Here is a 6,163-nt window from a genome sequence, read left to right as displayed (position 1 = left end):
GAATTATACTTATTCATATGTTCATACAATAGCCAGCAATAACATAACAGAAGTGTTAAAATGAATCTGAATAACTCACTCCAAATGACAGATGCAATTACTAATAAAACTTAAAGTGTGAAACGTTTGTTAAATTTTAACATGCTATCGATTATTTATAATTATTTCACTTCATGAGATTTAGTGGTTTTAATACTATACATTAATTAAAGCAATAATACTTTGAACTCATCTCAAGGGGACCCTAAAACCTGACAAATCTGATTTTTGTGATGACAGTCAGGTTTTGGTTTCTTAGTAACCAACTCATTTTCAGTAAAACAAACATGTTTCAAAAGGTTTTTTTTTTCTTTACTGTTACGGAGAAAATTCTGAGAATTCAATGAGAACGCAACCCTTTTGATAAATTTTAAGGTATTTCTCTGTACCTTTATTTTACTTACACATTTATTCTTCCTTAGGTACAATATTTTTATCCTTTCTTTCCTCAAAAAAACATAGTTTTGTTATCTTGAAAAGGTCTAGACAGTCAAGATGAGATCCTTTCTGGGCAAATTACTTGACCTACTCCAGAACACCTTTTTCCACCTATGAATTCCAGCTACTGTCAGAAAAGTTACAAAGAATGAAACAAAGAACGTGGACATTAACAAAGTGATCTAAATGAAAAAGAAAGTATTTCCTATCTGATTAAGACATATGAACTTATTCCATGCAGCAGTAATTAGCTACGTTACTGAGAGGTTCCAAAAACACATTAATTAGAAGTCGACCATGTTGTTCATGTACTGTGCTGCATCACAAAATTTTGGGAGGTTCACGTTATGACATCGTTTATCAAATAGCGTCTGGCCGTGCAACACAACTGTTCCAAGACTGGTGCCGTTGCACTCTGATGTTTTTGGAGAGCTTCATTATCTGGATCAGTAAAGCATCGCTTCAAGGGAAGGGGACACACCCAGGATGGGACGCCAGTCGGCCACAAGGCACCCCAAGCAGGGCTCGAATCCCAGACCCGCTACACAGCAAGCACCGACCAAACCCACCACGCCCCCCCAGGTGTGAATACATTATGCAATATAATACCTAATATTTAATTATATCAACATTTTAAAAAAATCTGAATATAATATTTAATATTATATGTTATATAATACTATATGCTGTACATGAATGCATTATAGATATACAGCATATACATTATCAATAACATATTTACTACCTAACAGCAAATAGTGAACTAAAAAAATGTAAAAATGCTTGATTAGGTGCCATCAGAATGTATAGTAAGATTGAAAGAACAAAGAATATGCATACAGAGGCAAATTGCCTGGGGGAAATGGCTGTCCACCGCAAGCACATTCACAATAAAGAAAAGATAATCAAGGGATTGACAATTGAGCTTATAGAGAAAATTAGCAACTAGTCCGAAGCAAATAAAACTACTCACACCCAGGAAAGGACTCTTATAATCATCTGAAAGAGGTGCGGCGTCTTTTTACCATTTGAAAAGTTAGACCCACTTTTCCAACAATAGTATTAAAGGCCAAACGCTGTAACTAAACAAAGAAAATGAAGTGAACAGATTTAAATTTACATACATCCACAGGCACCTTAGTCCTTTGTGACTGAAGAAAATGCAATGAAAAATCATGCCATTTATGTGGATTTCATTAGGAAATATACATTTGCTTTGAAGAATAATATGTATTCCCAGTCTGATTTCCACATTTATATCTATACAGCAACACTGAAAAAGATTGTACAGTAATTTGTTTTTCAAACTCACCCAGCTGCAGTACCAGTGTATGCACCAGACAGACACTTTGGGCTGCTATGTTATATTGAGCTCCTTAATGGATTATTTCCCAGAGATCTCCCATATTGGTTTGAGGCAGAAAAATGAATACTGGCTTTGTTTTTTTTTAATTTATTATTATATTAAAGCAGCAGATGTTTTCCTCCTTTTCTGCTTCCAATTCTGTTGCGAGGCAGCAACTCGTTTTTGAGCCCGTTTTTTGTAAGCTATCCTCGGGCAGTGAAAATATTTACTGTCTTCATTCTTTTTTTTTTTTTTTTTTTACAATAAACTTGCAGCAAATCTCTAGAAAGCTAAAATGTAAGCTTACAATAAGCCATAAAGAATATTCACAAGAAAGTGCCCTGCCATCCCAAGCACAGATTTATTCAATGTTTTCACAGATGGGCCGCTTTCCCAACTTGTTGTTGGATGCTCACATCCTTGTGTGTGTGTGTGTGTGTGTGTGTGTGTGTGTGTGTGTGTGTGTGTGTGTGTGTGTGTGTGTGTGTTTAAGTCAAGTGTGAAAGGGTCATGACTGGGTCACTCGTTCTGCAAGGAGGCTTAACAGGGTCTTCAGCAGGATGTCACATGAAATCTGAACAGAAACTTCATCTGTCCAGAGCTTCGGCATCTTTGATCTGTGCAAAGTGATGTGCTGGGAAATCTTGTCACAGCCCAATGGGTTCAGAATGTCATCGCGTACACTTTTGGCATACATGTGGTTAAGTTCCTTGGTTTTCTAGAGTTTTGCTCTTCTGGGATCTTACATTGTTCACAATTTAATTTTACCGCTTTATTATTTTATAAAGTTCACTTGAAAAAGAAAACCCTTACAATATCTTGAAAGGTGTATATAATGAAGTTTCTTTTTTTTTTTTTTTTGCATATTTTGGTTTCCTTTATTACAGCTTAACTGGAAAAACAATGGAAAAGTGATCAGCTCATCAAAAGAATTCAAGAGCACTCCTCAAAATGCCTTAAAATTTTATTATAGTGACACTTTTACATATACATAAGTGTAGGCAGCTGATAGGGTAGTGGCTAGAGCGCTTGCTTTTGGATTTGAGGACTGAAGGTTTGAATTTCTCCTACTGCTCTAGTACCCTTCAGTAAGGTACTTACCCTAAAATTGCTGTAGTAAGAAATGACCCCATTGTATAAATGGGTAAATAATTGTAAGTTACTCTAAAAAAAATATGTCAGCTAAACGAATGTGCCTATATATATATATATATATATATATAAATATATATACACACACACAATATGTGTAATAAGTTTTCTCACACTGAGGGCCTATATTGTTAAGAAAGATCTTGATGGTGTGTTTGCTGCACGACACACAGCGTTACCTTCACCCCTACAGCTAAAAGATGATTTCTGGGAAAGAAAGACGCATTAAAAACAGACTGTACTTCTGACACTGGCTTGTAAATTACCTTTAGAAATACACAAACAGGATGAGCACCCATACCCTCAATGTGCATTATTAAGCTGGTATACAGATCATTCGCGACAGTATCCCATCCTTCGGAGCATGTGGTACGTGGCAAGAAAGCTAAGCAGCTGGGGTCACTGTGGATGGAAAATATTGAATTAATCTACGTCACCACAAACTCTTGCCTTATGGTTAAGTATAGTAAAAATAAAGAGAGCCTGAACTGTAGCAATCACGGAATTTTTTTCTTCTCACTGGGGGAAGTTATAATATTGCCTTGCTCTGTGCTCCAGTTCCAAATAATATTTGAAATTCCATGTCCACAGTGAAAGACACGTAAGGTCAAAACACCGTCCTACAGCAGCGGTAGCGCCTTACCGGTTGTGTAACAGAAGCCATAACAGCCTGAAAAAAAACAGCGGGGGGAATTACAAATATTAGAAAAAAGACCAAGCTGATGATTCTCAGTTTAATGTCCAAAATAGAAAGTAAAATAAATCCCTCACAACAGCTAAGTAAAAAGCACGTCAGTGTAGCAGATGTATTAAAAAAATGGCAGCTGTTACAGGAATGTGACTTGGCAAAAGTGTGCAGCTGGGACTGCGGGGTCCTGCAAGGTCCTCTTCTAGGACTGCTTTAGGTTTTGCTGCTCAAAGCTCGACAGCAGACCTACATTGTGTCCTGCTGAAAAAATGTTGCCTCTTGGAAAAGCTCATATGCAATATGTACATATACACACACAATATATACATATCCGTCTTAATTAACCGGTTGTCAGGGTCCCAGAGTTATCGCCAAGTGATATATATATAATACAGATATGAACTCATATATTATATTACACACACACGGTCTGAAATCGTTTGTCCCGGGTCGCAGTGTACCAGAGGGTAACCTGGCAACGCATAGCACAAGGCTGGGGGAGGGGACACCCAGGATGGGACGCCAGTCCATCACAAGCCACCCCAAGCAGAACTCGAACCCCAGACCCACCACAGAGCAGGACCCAGCCAAGCATCACACATACACATCGTCTGAAACCACTTATCCCAAGCGGGGTCGCGGTAAACTGGAGCCTAACTCGGCAACACAGGGCGCAATGCTGGAAGGGACGGGGACACAACCAGGACAGGACGCCAGTCCATCACAAGGCACCCCAAGCCGGACTCGAACCCCAGACCCACCAGAGAGCAGGACCCGGCCAAACCCAGTCCCATATTATATTACATTATATTATATTATAGGGTTAACAGGTAATGTAGTACTTAGAGGTACCTCCTTGTGCAGAAGAACCCAGGTTTGAATCTCACCTCCTACTGTCATTCCCTTTATCAGTGTACTTACCCTGTACTGATACAGCAGAAATTACACAGTTGGATAAATGGGTAAATTGTTGTAAGTACCTTGAACTTGTTTTGGGTAACAGAGGGAATCATGGGGGTCAGAGCTCCACCTTCCTCTTGAAGAACCAAGGTCTGGATTCCGGCTGCTGCTTTGATACCCTCCAACAAGGTACTTGCCCTGAATTGCTCCAGTAAAAATTACCCAACTGTACAAATAGGTATATCACTATAAGCGTCTTACCAGTGTACATCATTTTGGAGAAAAGTGTCACCTAAATTAATAAATAATAATAATTTAAAAGTCACATTCTGTCATATATACACTGCTCAAAAAAATTAAAGGAACACTTTTTAATCAGAGTATAGCATCAAGTCAATTAAACTCCTGGGATATTGATCTGGTCAGTTAAGTAGCAGAGGGGGTTATTAATCAGTTTCAGCTGCTTTGGTGTTAATGAAATCAACAACAGGTGCACTAGAGGGGCAACAATGAGATGACCCCCAAAACAGGAATGGTTTTACAGGTGGAGGCCACTGATATTTTTTTCCCTCCTCATCTTTTCTGACTGTTTTTCACTAGTTTTGCATTTGGCTAGGGTCAGTGTCACTACTGGTAGCATGAGGCCATACCTGGACCCTACAGAGGTTGCACAGGCAGTCCAGCTCCTCTAGGATGGCACATCAATACGTGCCATTGCCAGAAGGTTTGCTGTGTCTCCCAGCACAGTCTCAACAGCATGGAGGAGATTCCAGGAGACAGGCAGTTACTCTAGGAGAGCCGGACAGGGCCGTAGAAGGTCCTTAACCCATCGGCAGGACCGGTATCTGCTCCTTTGTGCAAGGAGGAACAGGATGAGCATTGCCAGAGCCCTACAAAATGACCTTCAGCAGGCCACTGGTGTGAATGTCTCTGACCAAACAATCAGAAACAGCCTTCATGAGGGTGGCCTGAGGGCCCGACGTCCTCTAGTACTCTGTGCTCACTGCCCAGCACCGTGGAGCTCGACTGGCATTTGCCATAGAACACCAGAATTGGCAGGTCCACCACTGGCGCCCTGTGCTCTTCACAGATGAGAGCAGGTTCACCCTGAGCACATGTGACAGACGTGAAAGGGTCTGGAGAAGCCGTGGAGAACGTTATGCTGCCTGTAACATCGTTCAGCATGACCGGTTTGGTGGTGGGTCAGTGATGGTCTGGGGAGGCATATCCATGGAGGGACGCACAGACTTCTACAGGCTAGACAATGGCACCCTGACTGCCATTAGGTATCGAGATGAAATCCTTGGACCCATTGTCAGACCCTACGCTGGTGCAGTGGGTCCCGGATTCCTCCTGGTGCACGACAATGCCCGGCCTCACGTGGCGAGAGTATGCAGGCAGTTCCTGGAGGATGAAGGAATTGATACCATTGAATGGCCCCCACGCTCGCCTGACCTAAATCCAATAGAACACTTCTGGGACATTATGTTTCGGTCCATCCGACGCCGCCAGGTTGCACCTCAGACTGTCCAGGAGCTCAGTGATGCCCTGGTCCAGATCTGGGAGGGAATACCCCGGGACACCATCCGTCGTCTCATTAG

Source organism: Scleropages formosus, chromosome 19 (genome assembly GCF_900964775.1).
Source record: "Scleropages formosus chromosome 19, fSclFor1.1, whole genome shotgun sequence".
Lineage (NCBI taxonomy): Eukaryota > Metazoa > Chordata > Actinopteri > Osteoglossiformes > Osteoglossidae > Scleropages > Scleropages formosus.
Note: the sequence above shows the minus strand (reverse complement) of the source record.